Source organism: Labrus mixtus, chromosome 2, assembly GCF_963584025.1.
Source record: "Labrus mixtus chromosome 2, fLabMix1.1, whole genome shotgun sequence".
Lineage (NCBI taxonomy): Eukaryota > Metazoa > Chordata > Actinopteri > Labriformes > Labridae > Labrus > Labrus mixtus.
Window position 1 is genome coordinate 18,257,949 of NC_083613.1, and position 18,413 is coordinate 18,276,361.

At 40.7% G+C, this 18,413-nt stretch overlaps 1 protein-coding gene and 1 long non-coding RNA gene across 3 annotated transcripts in view; both read left to right on the forward strand.

The window, feature by feature from the left end:
* mgat3b (beta-1,4-mannosyl-glycoprotein 4-beta-N-acetylglucosaminyltransferase b) overlaps nucleotides 1–18,413 on the forward strand; it is a 69,600-nt gene that overhangs the window by 3,522 nt on the left and 47,665 nt on the right. Inside the window, exon 1 of one of the 2 annotated variants that reach the window (XM_061054274.1) lies at nucleotides 2,538–3,378. The exons of the other annotated variant lie outside the window; for it this stretch is intronic. The gene's annotated coding sequence lies outside the window, so the exon portion shown is untranslated. Of the gene's footprint in view, nucleotides 1–2,537; nucleotides 3,379–18,413 lie in introns of those variants that run through there. 2 annotated transcript variants of the gene reach the window in all.
* On the forward strand, nucleotides 16,723–17,272 carry LOC132987192 (uncharacterized). Its single transcript, XR_009675586.1, has 2 exons — nucleotides 16,723–16,775; nucleotides 17,060–17,272. It is a non-coding gene; the product is annotated as an uncharacterized LOC132987192 (long non-coding RNA).

Here is an 18,413-nt window from a genome sequence, read left to right on the forward strand (position 1 = left end):
TTCAACATAGCAGAGCCTCGCAACTGTTAGCTATGACGGTTGGAGCATCAGTACTGAACAAATTATAACAAATATGCACTGTAAAACATTACCAAACACCAGTTTGTCTCCACAAACTGTCAAAAGCTGGAAAACTTCCCAGAAGTGCATCTGAGCCTCTGATGACTCCTAAAATTATCCAGCTCATGTACAAGGCTCAAATCTAAAAGTTAACATAGCATGTGATTGTTATGATGCCTGGTTTTTTTTACTGGTTTTTATTTGTATTAATGCTAGCAGAATGTGTCTGGATATCTGTGGATCATCACTGTTGACCCAGACTTCAGTATCTATTGAATGGGTTATCTTCAAATGTTCTCATTTAATGATTTTGCCTCGAGCACAAGGTAAAAGCTTTTACTTTGTGAATTATCTCTGTTCAAAAGATTGGCACAAAATGTATGTAGGCAAAATACATTTGTGGTCTCCAGAAGAGGCTGTCGTATGGTCAACCCCAGAGTTATCCTCCAGAACCACCATTAGATATCTGCATATATTTGATTTTTGGTGTTAGCAGCATACTGGTTACAAATAGCTGATTCGTTCAAAGATAGACATGTAAAAATCAGTCATCTATCGCAAGCATTTTTCACATTATACACTCCTGAAAGTTCCAGAAAACTTCAGGCAGGCTGCTGTTTACACATGCAGCGATTAAAGATGATATTTAAGATATCTGCATGCTGTCCTGAAATACTTTGGAATGGTAGCATTTGAAACAGCATAACTGTTCAGAGAGATTTTTACTAGTGATTTCACTTACAAACTGACCTGAAAACTGCTTTATTTAATTAGGTATGTTGCATGTGTGTTGTGCAGAAACACTACAAAGAGACAATTAACTCATTTAAAAATATATCATGAGCCAGGACTTGGGCAAAGTCTATCTGAAAGATGCAAAAGAAGCATTATGACACATTTCTGTTTAACTACTACAAACAGGTCTGGAAAAACCAAACTATTTCCTAACTAAAAACAATGAAACTATCAATGAAATGATCTTAATGCATTCAATGAATTTTAGGTTGATGTTGGTCTAGGTCTGGCAAGATGGTAATCACTAGCAATAGAAATGAAGCGGAGAATAAAAATATCAATGTAACAGAGACTAATGTTTTTGGAAGGCACCGATAGGATAAATTATTGATGTTGTTAATGGATTAAAGAGTAAAAACTCAACAGACTGCAGAAATATTGACATGTCATTGTTGAAAAATATGATTGACTGTGTGGTGAAACCTTTTACATATATCTGCAATCAATCCCTGAAAACTTGCATCTTCCCAAATCAAATAAAAAGTCACTAAGGTTTTTCCAGTATATAAAGCAGGAGATAAACACATTTTCTCTCTTTACTGTCATAATTCTCTAAAATACTGGAAAAATATACTACTTAAGAAAATATTATTTCATATAAAGCACAACTGTATGTCCAATATTATGGATTTAGAAATAACGAGACCACTTCAATTGCACTCGAATAACTTGTAGAAGAGACAACTACAGCTGTTTAAATTCCCTGGATCTACAAAAAGCTTTTGACACAGTTGACTGTGACTTATTAAAAATACATCTACAGATATATGGAATAAGAGGAGTAACAATCAGTTGGCTCATCAGTTACTTACAAAAAAATATATTGATATGTTCAGGTCAATCAGGGTTAAATTCAGAACTGATGAAGGTAAAGTGTGGAGTTCCCCAAGGTTCAATGTTGGGGCCATTATTCTTTATTCTTAACATTAAAAATGTATGTAAAATTGCAAATAAAATTGTCAAGAGTACAGATGGCTAATCTGTACTCTTGACAATTTTATTTGCAAAGGACACATATATGTACTTTGATGTGGGGACAGCATGGAATTTCTTTCTTTCTTCGAAGACATTAAAGGAACCGAAGAGTTGGTTTGATTAAAATAAATAACATTGAACCTAAGTAAAACTACTTTTAGAAACTGGTCGACTTCAAAACTATTTTATCAATCATCAGGTACCAAACAGTATCCAAAGGTTTTTTCAGCAGAGGTAAAATAAACACAATCTCAGAGGAGTCTGTATGTTAAAAAAGGACCAAGGACCAACAATGTGAAACACTGTATCACAACAAAGAGTTCATTTATGGAACAGCTGTGAAGAAATTGACATTATGGTCTCCAATATTAGCCTGAAACAATACAGCTCTACTGGATTGGGCTATATTTTGCGGCTTTGTGTTTTTAACTTAAATCTCATGGGGGCTCTGCTGCGGTCAGAATTTGACGCTGTTTCATTAACGCAGAACTTATAGATGATTGGATATAATTTGAGTATTGAGCTTGCTCATAATTACATGAGAAGTAGCAGCAATTGCACAAAATATGTAATAACAGTCTTCTTCTCTGATTAGACCCCTGCAGAAGTTCATTACAGACACCCCCCCCCCCCCCCCACCCCCTATTTCCTCATTTATATCTCCCTCCCTCATCATAGGCGCCCCCCTCGTCCTGATAAGCAGCATAACTGGGAGGAGCTCTCCTCTCGTGGGGCTCCTCCTTCCAGTCCCTTCGTTTTCTCCCACTTGCCCCCTCACACACTCACTCGTCTCCACCTCCTCTGCTCTGATATGGAGCCAGAGAGGGAGAAGATGAAGAAAAAGGAGTAAAAGAGAAGAGGGCGCGCGGGGGATCTTGTTTTTTTTTTCTTACAAGAGGAAAAGGCGTCACACCGGGTGCAGCGCGGAGGACGGAAGAGAGAGAGACGCATCACGGAGAGAGAGAGAGAGAGAGAGAGATAGAAGAGACTGAGAAAGGAGGGAGGGAGGGAGGAGGCGACAGCGGCTCGTAAACACGACAGAAAACGGCGAATAGGACGACAGACAGCGGCGATCGACCCCCCCACAGCCAACCCCGTGTCATTCCTCATCTCTTCATCTCCATCCTTTTCTGCGCCGTTCAGCTCATCATTTTGCGCAACTCGGCAGCTCGCTGTTTTCTATTTTCACTCTTTTACACCTTTTTCTCGGTAGAATTGCACACAAGAGGCTACACATCAGATGCAAGAGAGGAGGCTGTGCCATCACTTCCACGGACAGGATCCACTCTTAAGTCCTTCTCGGGACGATCATCGGCGAAACCGATCCGGTGCATAAACGGAGTAGTGGAGGGTAAACCCAGCCGGATGACTGAAGTCTAACCTGGGAAAAAGAGAGAGACCCCGGCCCCCTGGTTATCACCGAGACTCCAGCATCACCAATGCGATGGTTTAGCGGCTCCTGCAGCAAAACTGCCAGAGCAGAATCGGATCAGCAGGGCTCTCATCCACCATGAACCTCTGAAAGACATCCGACACGGGCACAGATGGGTAAGACGAGACGCTCTCCCTTTTCGCTTATTTATTTATATTTTATTCCGGGATATGAAAGCTGGCCATGATGGGAGGTGGTGGAGGGGAGCAGGGAAGCTTGTGACGTGAAGACCCCTACACGTACAGTGTAAGGCTGTAACGTAGAGGAGGGGGTGTATTTCTGCGGCTGATGAAGTTGTTTCTCACAAAATTAGCATGTAGATGGGTGGAAATGGACAGATGCCATTATTGATGGACAGTGTGTTGATGGACTATGCTATAGGCTTTGCTTCCCCGGGGGATTCTTTTCTATGATGTTATGAAGGTCCTGGATATTTGACATGCAGTTTCATAAACAGCAATAAGGACATGAAATGTGCAGATTGGACAAACTCCCAGGGGCCTTAGGAGTCATGGAGCAAAATGTTGATGAAAGAGACTAGAAACGATCTTTAAAAAAAAGGCCTAAATACATGAAGACATACAAAAATTCAGAAATCACCACAAAGAAATAATGTATGACCAAAGATGGCCAAACTATCACGAAGGGAGCAAAATGACTGTTAACACACAGCAACCAATAGAAACCAAAGCCCTGTCAAAGACATGCAAAAAGATGTCCACATAGTGAATAAACATCCCCACAAAGAGAGTGAAATAAACACTAAGGGTGTGAAATGATCCCAAGAGACACTAATGACACATATCAGTTTCACAAAACTTTCAGTGCAGGTGTCATGTTGTTTGTAGCATAACACACACACACTCACACACACTCACACACACACATACGTATCTACTATATATACATATATATTAGGGACGGGTACGAGTACTCGCCGTTGACCCCATTATTTGAGTAACATTTCGTTACTCGCACACCTGTGCAAGTGCTGCTTTTGGCTACAAAACTTGAACTCAATCAGCGTTACATGTGTGACCCAGCTTTTTGTTTTCGCCTAACTGAATATACTAGGTGGGAAATAATTAACGGGATACAAACGTATGACTTCTCCGGCCAGGGCTTCAGCTTTAGTACTCACCGAGCCAGATTTCAGCAAAAACAACTGTTTTACGGCAGCACATCAAATACAGAACCGGCTGCTACACCTGCGACATGTCAGTCAAGAAAAGTGATGTCTGGAAGTACTTCGACAAAAACGATGAAGTTAATGTGCAGTGCAAGATATGTGGCGTTAAACTTGCATACCATAGAAATACTAGTTCGATGCTTAACCACATGCGCTTACAGCACAAGGAGAAAACAGCGGAGACTGCAAACAGGCAGTCTAATAAGTCTAATAACCAAAATGGTAATTGAAATCGCTTTCTGTTGTTGGTTATTTATTTATATTTATGTTTAAATATTGGATGTTTATGTCATTTTACAGGCATAAAAAAATAAATAATAATCTGCGGGTACTCGAGTACTCATTCATTAGGTCATTCGAGTAATCGAGTACAGGGATTACTGTAAATTCCCATCCCTAGTATATATACACACAAATATATTGGGGCGGACAGAAGAGGACTGCTATTAGGCCAACTTAATAGCAGTTCTGAGTGGCTCAACGGATTGATGTTCCATGTAACACTTCCAGCATTTAAAGTCTGATTTCGCCAATCTTTGAATCAATCCAGGTGAGGTACATAAACTGTTCTTAGTTGAAGACATGTTTTACAGGCTACTTTTTTCATTCTCACAGTGTTGCACATCACCCTACCCCCCCTCCCCAAACACCTGAACTGATGGCACCATTAAGCATTGTCAGTGTTACATCTTACGGTCCAGAGGAAACTCCTGCTACACGTCACCTCAGCACGTCTGAATCACCCTGCCCCGGGCGCTTGTTCTTATGTATGCAGTGACAGCAAGCCTCACTGACAAGAAACATTTTCATCTCCTATCTACTCCAACCAAAAAAGAACCCACCACAGAACACTGAATCCATTTCTAATTTCCCATGAGAACCAGCCCAGGCTCCCTGGTTGCTGCTCAGGGGTCAGATATTGATCAGGTGTCCCAGATGGGTTTGAGTTTATGAGGGATTGAGTAATCTGATCCCTTATTTGCAGTAAGGAGCTAATTTAGCATGAACAAATGAGAGGTTTGTGATCACCTGGATGTTATAGAGAAGCAGAAGACATTTTTTATACTCTGTGTGGTAAAACCATGTACATAAGTAAGTTGGGTTGTCACAATACATTTTAAAACTTTGATACAATACTAAAAAAAATCAAACATTTTGATTTTGACACCACAGTGACAAAAATACAAAGCAGCTAATATTGAGTAAGTTGTGCGATTCAGACAGTGCGCTCTCTCTCTCTCTCTCTCTCTTCTGTTTTCAAAGTTGATAGATATGAGTTCTTAAGAGGCCATGTTGACTTAGAGTTTTGATTTTCAATACAGACATGTGTGTAACTGAGTTTTCTAACAGATATATGGACCAAATGAACACAGATTACAGACAGAAGGCTCTGTTTGAGTTAGTTAAATGGAACGTAGAGCATAAACATATAGAGTAAGATCAAGTATAGAGCAGTGTATGATAAGTGTATGGCTACCCCCGATTGACAAGTAAGTACTACAGCAGCCTGCCAATGAGGATATGTAACACAGTCATTTCCAGTTGAAAAAAAAAAATTCTCATTTCACGGTGTCAAATAGGGGGCCTACAAACAAATTAATGACATCACGGTAGTTACATCCATTTCTAGTATACAATCTATGAGAAAAATGAAACAAAGACATCTGGCTGTAGAGAGCAAAAAATATGACTATTTCCTTTGACATTTTGCACTTTAGCGAGGCAATTAATCAGCAATAGCTCTATTTCAGTAAGTGGTATAATAGTACCAAGCTGTTTCTGTACCTGGCAGCTCCCAGGTGTGAATGTGTGAAACAGGGCAACACTGATGACGATGCGTGTGTTCCCTCATGAATTTCAGTTTGAAAGATGCATGTTGGGTAGAGGTATTTATTTAATGTTAAGGTTTGCTCCATGGAATATCAGATCCGATCCGGATGTAGTTGTTTGATGAAATGGCGTCGAGATTTTTCTTTGGCATGTTTGGACAGCCTAGTGGTCCTGCATGTGAACCTGCCAGACATGTAAAGGAGAGCAGAGAAGGAAAGAATTTGACACGATAAGCAGGAAGTATACTTCAGGCATGTTTTGAAGCAAAATAAGCAGAGGCTATGGTCTGCATCTATCCAGAGCTGCTCCAGTTATTTCAATGTGGCTTCAAACGGTCGACGATGCCCCGACCATCATCCCAGATCCCCACGTTTCAAAACAACAACATCAACAAAGACCACATCTCATGGGGATGCTGGCCTTTTCACTTCGCAGTGATGCTAATGCTGAGAGACAGAGCAGTGTGTATGGGTGTAGTTGGGGAGGTATGGGGGCTTCCAGAAAGAGGAAGAGAGCAAACAAATAAGAAATGTTTATAAGGCATCCATTGGGTTTTTTTGGATGCCAAAGCTGGAAACAGAACACAGTTGTCAGACCTAAATATGTAAGTAAGTGTCTTTGCACATTCTAAAGAGATCTGGGATTGAAGAAAAGAAATGTGTGGAGAATGGATTGCTGCATAAGAGGGACTGAAGAGTAAAAAAAATGAGATGTGAGATGGAGAAAGGAATGGAGGGATGTTTCCCTGTTCGGTGTCTGAGAGATTGCCTTGACTCCAGACATCCACCTGAGCCCCACAGCTGAAGCCCTCTCCTTTTGCCAATTTGGATTAAGAACACACCCAAATAATTTCTCCCTAACTCCCATACATACTCACATCCACTGTCCCAATTACATTTTCTCTACTGGCATGACATGTAAACATATCTCTGTATATAAAGATATATAAAAAAGCTGATGCAGTAAAAAAACTAGAAAGAAATCATCAAATGAAGCTAAATATTTTTCTCTTCATTTCAAATAAAGGAATAGTACAGTATTTTAGGTAACCTTCCTATATACTTTCCTGTCAAGAGTTTGTTTCTACTCTTGGCAGGTTAGCACAAAATATAATCAAAACTAGCCCTTGCTATGTACAAAGGTTCAGTTGTAGCACCTCTCAACTATTCAATACTACAATATAAAGTGACCTGGATCAGGTCACTGAGCTCCTGGGCAGTCTGTAGCAATACTTGGCCCAGTCGGATGCATCGATAACGTCCAATATGTTCTCTATTGGATTTAGGTCAGGGGAGCGAGAGGGCCAGTCAATGTCATCAATGCCTTCGTCAACCAGGAACTGCCTACACACTTTAACACCGAGAGGCTGGGCATTGTCCTGACAAATGCTTTGAGGATATGCTGTTATACTGGATATCATCCAGGATATACCTCCACAGACCATCACTGACAGACAAACATGCTGCATGATGTTACAGATGATGATGTTACTACTTTCACAAAGGACCAGATACCGGTCCTGCTGTTGGGTTTATGCCCTTTTACAGCCCTGTTCAGCATTCCTAGTGTAACTGGCAGTCTCCTGGTATCTCTTCATGCTCTTGAGACTGTGCTTTGGAACACAACAAACCTTCTTGCGAACGCACTGATGGATGTGCCATCCTGGAGGAGCTGGACTACCTGTGCAACCTGATTGGCTCGTGATGTTACCAGTTGTGGCAAGTACACAAGTAGATCACAGAACTAGAGAGAAATTGTCTGTGGCCACCACATGCAAAACCATTCCCTGTCTTGCTTTTGCCTCTCCGTTGCACCTGTCGTCACTTTCATTGGCACCAAAACAGGTGAAATTGGTTCAGAATCATTTGTGCTCCCTAAATGGACAGATTGATATCCCAGAAGTTTAACTGACATGGTGTTGTACTGTGACAATTAAGTCGTCCTATGATTCTTTGAGCAGTCTATTTACTGTCTGTGAACAGCAACTTCCTGGACTCCCAGCCAGTTTGATAATAGTCAGATGTAATAGTTAAATGTCATTCTTACAACTTAGTTTGTTTGTAAACTGTACTGACCAGAGAGGTATCAATGAACCCATTTAACTTTTGGCAAGAAATCCAACATCTGTACCTCCTGAAATCCAAATCTATTGCTTTCAGGCAGTTAGACAGCTGACAAATAATCTGTAGACCTGCTGTAGCCTTGTTCCGTGGCAGCAGATAACAGACTTAGCTGCTGGCTCTGCTTTGCTTCTGTCAAGAACATAAATAGAAAGTAGAAAGGCATGGTCAAAATGTCTGAAAAACTGAAGAATTCTCAAAACTTTGATCACATTTAGGTCTGGGGAAAGTTTATGATGTATACATCGCAGCCTTTGCAGATTCTCTCTGCTTTCACTTCTTCTGTCTCACCGTTTCAAGCACAGGGAGTCGATAGATATCTCATGCACCATCTCTACTAACAGAGCATAAAAAGAAAAGAAGATTCATGTTGAGTAATTTGTTGTAATATTGAACTCTTACGGTTGTTTCATTATGGGTGTTTCCACACGAGGGACCCGGGCCTGGATCCGAGTTAATTAGACCCCAAAGTCCCGTTCATTTGATCAGTGTGAACACAAACGTACCTTACTCGCACCGTACTCGGGTACTGTGCCCGCTCGAAGAGGTGGCCTTGGGCACGATTCATGTGTACTCAAGTACGGTCTGCGGGAGATGTGAACGCATCTGTGCTCAAACTAGCAAGTGTACCGCTATACGACGTAATTATAAACGGCTTCTGTCGCTTCAGAAGCCGCCGTATCACGCAGCAGGGGCCCGTTTCATCCTCTGAGCTGCACGGAAGATGCGTGTTGTAGAAAGAGGGTCTCAGAAATGACAAAAACATTCACAGTTAGCAGGATGGACTTTGCCCGAGGGTGGTTGCCATGGTTTCTTCTTTTCTTTCTGCTTTTTGGCGGATTTGCAAACCAACTACCGCCACCTGCTGTATCAGAATGTGTACATACGCAAGTGTGAACAATGTTGCTAATGTGAACGCAGACAAGCAGGGGAGAGGGGAGTGGTGAGCAATCGTGCTCGGGCACGGTACGAAACAAACGTGCCTAATGTGAAAATGCCCTAAGTCACCTCCTCTTTTTGCTTCCTACAACTCGAGTTGCAAGGCCACGACTAATGGCTTAGCTGGCACACAGAGGGGCTTTCACTTACCATAACCACAAGTCATGTGGGTACGTTGAGATCAACAGCCTCTTCCTCTTCCACAGTATCCTGTTTTGAATGTTGATCTACTTAAATACAATCCCACTTTATTTTCTTGGGATATCAGATGTTTGTTATGAGTCACTTAACAGTCATAGAAACACACTGAACACAAACTCAAAAGCTTTAGTCTTTAAATTCATGTTAACCTTTAAACTTTGGTTCATGCAGTCTTAAAATCTGTATAAAGGCCCCGTTCATTTACCAAGTGTAACATATCCATGTTGTACAATGTGAGAGTGTAAGTTTGCAGGAAATGGACACAAACCAGGCTTGTTGTTCTCAGCAGATGGATGCAGGCATCTGATATCCTGCACTGTGTGAACACCAGCGAATGACAGCATAGGGCAGAATAGACACATTTGCAAAATAGCCAAAGTTTATTTCTGTATCAAATGAGGTAAGCCTTTGGGATTTTAATGGACAGTTCTTTGTTTCTTTGGAAATATGCAAAATAGGAAAAAACATCAACAGAGACAATGTTTCAGCTTTCCTGAATGGTTGAGGCATGGGTTAGGTAAATGTTGTAGTATGAGATGAATCGTTCTGTAAAGATACAAGGAGTTTCAAAGCTCAGAAACATTTTGCACAAATTTATACCTGATACAGCTGCCACAACAATAAATGTGAAGAGTTCGATATCAGAAGGCCATTTTCAGGAGGAAAGTTTCTATTTGAGGAAAGTTTCTATTTGATAACCTTCAATTATAGTCTCATGTATATGCAGAGCAGGAAATTTGTTTACACTTTGGATTTTCTTGTTAGACAAAACTATTGGTTTGGCTACAGGTCTAATTACATTTCTTGTGCTCCTCCAATTTTGCATTTGCAATTATCTTAATTATATTATTAGTTCTCGAAGCATTCGGCCTGGGTTTGAATCTGACTAGTTGCTCTTTTGTGCCTCCGCTTTCCTATCTCTAAATAAAGGCATCATAAGGATTTGCCTTAACTGCAAATCAAACAAAACAGGGATGTCACGGTTCAAGATTTTTAAATGTTTATACGATTCTGGTAAAAATCTAAATTATACTCATATTGAAGATTTTGACAACTGTACTTGCTGGTTAAATGGCTAGTGTTAGCTTAATACAGTGAGCAGTAAGAAGCTTAATCACAGACGTTTAGAAAGAAGGTGATGTTCTCTTCAGCTCTGATTTCTATGTTTGGCACAAACACACTGGAACTAGCGATAATACATGTGGACTGGAACTGGTGTTTCTAGCAGTAAAAACATGATGGAGGTTGTATGTGAGCTCAAGTTGAAGACAGTGGACTTTCATCCAGTGGTTGTGTCACTACATACAAGCCTAAAGTAGTCCTTAAAAAACGGAGCGTTACTTGAAGGGAAGGAGAAAGCTGGTCTATCTGTACATAACCATGCAAGACATTGAATTCCTCAATGGAGAAATAAGAGAGAAAAGGTTGAGTGCACCTGACTGATAGGAGAGTATTGTTTGTCATTATAAGCTAGTGTTACTTCCTGCGCAGGGTGGTCTTTGGCTTTAACATGCTCTTTAATTCCTTTGGAAGTCGATGGGACAAAGGGAGGTTTTCAGTGCTGAGACACCAAGGAGAAAACACCCCGGTGAGCTCTGAAGTAATTAGGAGACGTTGCTCAGCGTAGGGTGAAAGGAGAGAAAAAGGAAACTGCAGCAAGTTGAGCATTGTCTGTCATTTTTTATCTTTGACCTTGATCATACAATTGAGCAAATATCTGCATGAGTGATCACCCTTGTCTGTGTGATATCTCTATGGCTGCCCTTTAATTGTCAACCAAATGGGAGTCGGTGAAAAGTCTTACTTTTCTATATTATCTCTGAGTTTTCAGTCACGTTAAAAAAGGCTTTGAATCTATCCAGGAGCTGTATCCACATACTTTCTATGCATTTTAAATGACAGAAGTGAGCACAGAGAGTACAGATAATCTCAGGTTCATCGATATCATTTGTGAAAAGGGGCTGTGTTTTGTCTTTGTTGTAAAGAAAGAATGTGTTCGGTGCAACTTTTGATGTTTTACACATATTTACTATTTAGTTAGTGAGCTATTGAGCAGCTACAAGCCTGGCTAAAACTTAGCCTAAAGACACCTAGCTTCTTCAAAATGCATTCTGCAGAACAAATAAAAGACAAGGACTATGTTTTATTGAGATCAAATAAATGTGATTTGTTGCTCGACAAAGCTATTTCCACATCTGTCATCAGAATGGATGTTAACAGATGGCTCCTTTTATGAACGCAGTTGTAAATTATATATAAGGCCTCCTATCGTGTGCAAGTTGACTACTAAATGAATACTAGTCAACTACACATTTCTCTACAAACCTCTCAGCTCTTTTCACACACTAAAGACATTTTACATTTTTAAAATATATTCTTTAATATCTTTTTTTTTTTATTACTCCAAGCTTCTTCATAGTATTAGTAATGTTGTTCACCTTAGTTCCTTTATAATACAAATTCCTTGTATTTGTGAACCTACTTGGATAAAATCTGCTTCTCTGAAATATCTAGTTGGGAGCAGCCCTGGTTATCCTGATGGTGCAGACAGGGTTTCCCCGGGCTCCAGGATGTCCAAACTGGCAACATGCTAACACACCCAACAGGTTAGGCATGGCTGAGCACAGCCTGCTGGGAGAATTAAGTGTGTTTCTCCTCTGATCTGTCATCTGTAGATAGACACACACACACACACACACACACACACACATACACACACACACACACGCACACACACACACTGAGAGACTCCTGGCTGTGCTCTCAGTATTCCTGGAGAGAGAACTAAGACACACACCCAGCTCCCTATTTTTTGACATCTCTTTCGACACTTTCTCTTTCACCTGACTTATCAGGCTTCCAGCGGTAACATTTGCATCTTCCCTTCCCACACAAAATCAAACATCTGCATTACCATGAACCCTCTGCCCACACATGCTGCAGATCCTGTGTTGTGTTCAGCAATAGGAATGGGGGGGAGGGGGGGGGGGGGGGGGGGGGGGTATTTGCTAATGGGAGTACATTCACATGTTGGTTATGTATTAAAAAGTCTTTCCGGGATTGCTTGTCCAAAGTGCGAAAACTTCTCTCTCTTCGAGTGTTTGGAAGATGGAAATACAATCAACACACCAAATCTCTCTGTCAGTACTTCTTCGGAAAGTGACGTGTTCTGTTAACAAATCTGTTCAATCAAACGTTGCATGTACTCTGTTCAGGGCAGCTTGTAGAGTATTACACATTTGGGGGTTTCATGGTTTCAGTATATGGATGTACACCAATCTTCCTTAAATAACTGGACATTTAGATGAGTTTTCTTTCTAGTAGTTATAGTTCATACTATAAGTGTTTACTGACCTGTATGTGACCATTGTATTTAGAATGAGGATTAGTCTGCCATTTATATCTGTTGGTAGTTTTTTATTTCACTAGTAAAGACAAGATGAGTCATTGTTACAGTGTGTGCTCCACAATCTTTGTTTACCATGGCTTTTATAGCGTCTTCAGCATCCTGTGTTTTCATCGTGACATTGCCTGAGTGCCAGCTGCCAACCTGTAGAGATCAGATCACTATCAGAGCCATCTAGGACACTCACAGTTTAACAAGGATCACATAGAAATATCACACAGGTTGCCCAGAGACCTCGTCAAACCTGATGGTCAACACAGACACGATGTACTCTGCTTAATATGTCTGTGATACCCAGCAAAGCAGCAGCAGCTATTTTCGTGTAGTGAGCGATATTGGGTCTATTTTAGTCGACATAGAACTTGGTCTTAACTGCGAATGTCTGCAAATGAAATTTTTATGAGCAGAGAGGAACATCTTTTTGATGACTTAATTTGCTGTAAAAAAAATACAGTGCAAACATTGATTTGTTTAGTTTTTTTTTGCTCGGTGTGATGTCATTTCCTAAAGTATATTTAATCTCTTCAAATCATAACAACCTGAAGGCTTTTTAAAAATTCTTTATTTCTATCTTTATTAAAGTTGTTCTTCAGCTACTATGGTTTTAATTTTAGATACATTTCTAACAGACAAACAACAAACAATTTTGATGGTCCTTTGGGGCGATGTCTCTATATTTACTTTATAAAAGTAAAAGCAAAAAGTAATAAACAGCATCATGTAAAAAAATCTTTATGTGGCAAATTTGTGATCATTCAAGATGATTTTTAACAATATCAGAACAATGATCTCCCATAGCCAGTTTTTGAGATGTTACCGTCTTTTTTATGTTTCTGCAAGTAACTTATAAGTAAGTTATGCTACGTTACGCTACGCTATGCTACGTTGCATAAAGACTGAAGCCTCAGCTTTCATGTGCTTAAAGAGAAATGCTTTTCCTGTTACAATTTAATATTTTGTAGGGATACAAAATTCCCCACACCAAGTTTTATAGCCGCCCAAGCATAGTTTCTTCATTTTTTATAAGACATAACGTCTGGTCTTCATTGCATTAGACAATTGTTTTTACCCTTTACGAAATGAATGAAACAAGGCTCGAGCTAACGTTGTGCAAATTGTTCCATTTTCTTGACTGATTCAGGGTGAATGTTTTCAATACCCCCTCCACAGTCTGTCGCACTCATACACAAACAGACAGGGTCTTTGAGCTGGGTTTCTTAGGGGCAGTAGTTGTGTTGATGGAGTATGGATTTCTGTATGTGCAGGTCAAACTGAGTGAGTCTGCAGGGCTCTTTGTCGGCGTGGATGAAGAGCTCTCCACACACACCGGTGCTGTCAAGCAATACCGGTGTGCTCTCTCTCTCTCTCTCCTTTCTGCTCCCCTCTTCTGCTGTTGGAGGTAACTCCCCTTTTCTAAATAAGGCATTTTCTCCCTGCATGAACCCCCCTTACTCTCACAAACTGCTGCTGTGTTGTACTTTTGTCAGACAGCCAAGCCTAGTTTACCACCGTGCCAAAATAGAGGCTGTCTGTCCTTGAGTATCTCTCTCTCTCTCTCTCTCTCTCTCTCTCTCTCTCTCTCTCTCTCTCTCTCTCTCTCTCTCTCTCTCTCTCTCCACTTCCTCTCTATTTCCTGCTTTCTCTCTCACCCTCTCTCCTGTTCCTTCATCCCCCACTTGGTCCCCCTCAGTGTCACCTTACAGTCATGTCGCCACAGTGTGGAGACCTCAGGAGACCCACCAAGCAGGGAGAGAAAAATGGATCTGACCTGTGCTCGACCCAGCATGTGTGTTTATCCAGCTACAGTGCCGGGTCATACCACTGCAGCACTGTTTATGGGGGCGTGTCGGATGCTAGTTAGAAATAAAGCAGAAGTCATGCCTGGGTCAGAGATGAATATGCAGATATGTCTTTGTGTGGTTAAGCCTCTGTGGAGGACCATATGGCTTGTGTTTGTGTGAAGACGGGCAAAAGGTTCAATAAAAGGAGATGGTTTTTGCTGATAGTCTTTCTGTCTTTAGTGGGAGCTGCATCTCAGTTGTTCCTCCGTCATCAGCAGCTTTGGACATATAGTGCATAGCCTGGACAAAGGACAGCCTTGCTTTATGAGGGAACTTATTGCATGGTTCATTTAAAAGAATCTAGGTTTTGACAGGGTTTCAGCCTTACATATCATGTCATAGTGTAGATTGCAAACTATAAAGATACCAAGGCTTAAAAATTGGTTCTCTTTGGACCCCTATTGGACTTAAGGTTCGCATGTATTGTATGTATGGAAAGGCCCATTTTACTGGCGGCAGTAATGTTTAACCAATGACTTGAAGATGGTTAATTTCAAAACATCAAAGAATGGCTTCATTGTTAACAGTCATTTTCAAGCAAGAAGTCTAATATTTGCAGGTTTCAACCTCTTGAACATAAGGACGTTCTTCTTTCCTTATCATTTCTGATAAAGAGTTTTGGGCATTTGAACTGCCACTTGTACGATAGAGGCCATTTAAAGATGGTCAATTTGGAATGGGGGAAATTGCGATGGTAATTTTTATACAGTAAGACTACATTATTAGTTGTCAAAAGTATATTTAGATCATAAAAACAGCTTTGGTTGCAGCCCCATAGCCAGCATAAATAAAGTAGCAGTGTTACAGAGGTCAGTGCGACTTTGCAGAAGTTACTAACCACAGTGAACACTTTCTGCGTTGCATAGAAAAAAAAAAACACTCCACTTGTGACACCCTTGTTTTTTTATAACCCCCTGCAAGCCTGCAGCATATCCTTAAATGACTCTGAAAAATCTGCCTGAAAATAGCCAGCCATGCTTGCACCATTTTCCTTGTGCTGTAAACTGAAGACACACTGTTTTTAAATTGTCAAACTTAACTGTGTGTGAGGAGAACATTGCTTTTTCTACAAAGCATACGGCATCAGGGCTGGACAGAGGGAAATGTTTCTGAGGGAGTATCTTGTCATTTTTTGTAGCATGTAGTCTTTTATAACATGCACTTATGAAGGTGCTTAAGAAATAAGAGACCGTAGAGGAAAGAGAGGAGGAATCTGGAGTGATCAATGGAGGCTAAGGTGAAAGCTACAGACTGCAGACAGAAGGAGAAGAAGAGGAAGATGGGGGTGTGATTATGAGTCATTAAATGACAACTAAAGACGCTTGTACATTCGACATGTTTCCTAAGAATGACTGATTCAGTCCATGTGTTACTTTTCGTTTTTCATTTTTAAAATTAAACCTTGGTCACCAGAACTGTTGCTGGAAATGTGTGGGAGGTGAGACACGTATAGAGGCAGGAGAGGAGTAATGGAGGAGGAGAGACAAGTGTTTGTGTTTGGATGGATGGAGAGAACAAGAGCAAGAGAGGAAGAGGAAAGACATTTTCATCAGGATTATCCCGCAGCAGAGAATCTCATCTGGGAAAGTGGCCCAGTGCTTACCGAACACACAGATACACAAACACAAATACACACAGCCTCAGGGGGAGTGTGGGGTGCACAAACTGGAAAAGCTGTGCTTCACCTCTGTTTGCCCAGGAAAGACCCTCTTTAGGTTGTATTCTAAACCATGAAAGGCTGCTGGATCCTCATAGCTTGTGCATGCGTGTGTGGTCTTTCTGCCTGTGGTGTTGTTGAATCTCAGAGAAGGACCCCCCCACCACCACCACCACCACCAGCTATATTTGTGTATTAACTTTACTCTGCATCTCTCAGTCAAAACTCCAGGAGAAAGCCTTGATAGCTGGGGGGTGCTTTTGGATCCTTAATTTGCATGTATTTGCATGATGTCAGGGCTAATAAGGGCTAAAGGTTAACACAATGTCAGTCGGCAAAGGCAGAATCATAGGAGTGCTAAACCATTCAATGCATTGTTCAGGTATTCGCTAAGAAGACAACACTGATTGTGGATTTTTTTTGGACTAAATTACCAAACATTTGTGTTTACCAGCTTTTCAAATATATTGTATATAGAGAAAGAGGGGGGGTTAGAGAGAGAGTTCTAGATATTAACATTATGACTATGATTCAACACACTAACCCCGGTAGAGCTACCCCATTTGGTAGATAAATCAATTGTAAGCTTCGTTTTAAAGCAAAACTTCTTGCAGGATCCAGCTTGAAACATTCAGTCCTTTTCAGTTTGACTTGACATTTTACATCCCGATGGATGATTGGAATTCTGCTGAAAATAATCAGCGAACGGATCCATAATGAACGTGGCATTAGCTGCAACCTTATTCATCTGAATGTAAATGAATACCTCTCTGCACCAACAGTCTACTGTCTGTCAGTGATAAATAAAGCATAGACTTTTATAAACAGCTGCTACTATATTTACAACACCTGTTTGGTTGTAACTTCATCACTGCTGTGATTTTCAAGCTGCTGTAAACCATCCTTATCATGATTATATGACCTCAGTTAATTATTTCCACAGGCAGTTCACATAGAGATGTGCTTCTCTACTGGAAGCTGAGTCCAAATGATTTTAAAACACAGCCTATGATAATACAGAAAACACACAAACATACAAAGTTCATTTGAAACCGTTTCAGTCAGAATATATGTATGTATATATATATTTCTTTTTTAAAATAATAATTTTTTGGGCTTTTTTGTGCCTTTAATGGAGCGATAGGACAGTGGATAGAGTTGGAAATCAGGGAGAGAGAGAGTGGGGAAAGACATGCAGGAAAGGAGCCACAGGTGGGATTTGAACCTGGGCTGCCTGCTTGGAGGACCAAGGCCTCCATGCGTGGGGCGCGCATACTAACCACTTTTCCACCAGCGACCCATATATTTATTTTTTTACTTTTGTGGTGATAAAAGTGAGTCTAAAATATGTTAATTATTTACTATTTTTTTCCCCACAACAATATTTTTAGTGAATGCTACACAAGCAATAGTAAATACATGTAGTGACCCAATTTGCTAACTGTCACAGGGCAGTAAGAGTTGGAAGAACATAAGGGTCTAAAGGTAGAGTAACTGGCCTTTAGTTGGCTTGTCCTCATGTCACAACGCCTCAGTCCGTAGATGTGCAGCTCCATTCGCATATTTTAGTACTGTTGATTAAATATAAAAATGTCAGGATATTTTGACAGGCTTGTTATGGAAGGCTGGATTGATAGTGTCTTTTTTTTTTAAGTTTAAGTTTTTGCTTTTTTCAGATTTTATGAGCAGACTTTAGGGCAGTTTTGTGACTGAGTGGAAGCCGGAATTTTTTTTTATGTTTCCTCCTCATGGAGCCATGGAGGAGGAGGAGGAGGAGGAGGAGGGGGGTGGGGGGGGGTGCAATGCACAGCCACAGCCTTGGCCTGGCTCATCTTATTTCTTCAGCTGTTTGCTCCAAATAAAAGGACTGACAATCTCAGTGAGCCAAAACACTGTCACATGTGCCCTCCTCCACCACATCCTCTTATCTCAGAATGCCATATTTTCAGTGCTGTTTGTGATTTAAGA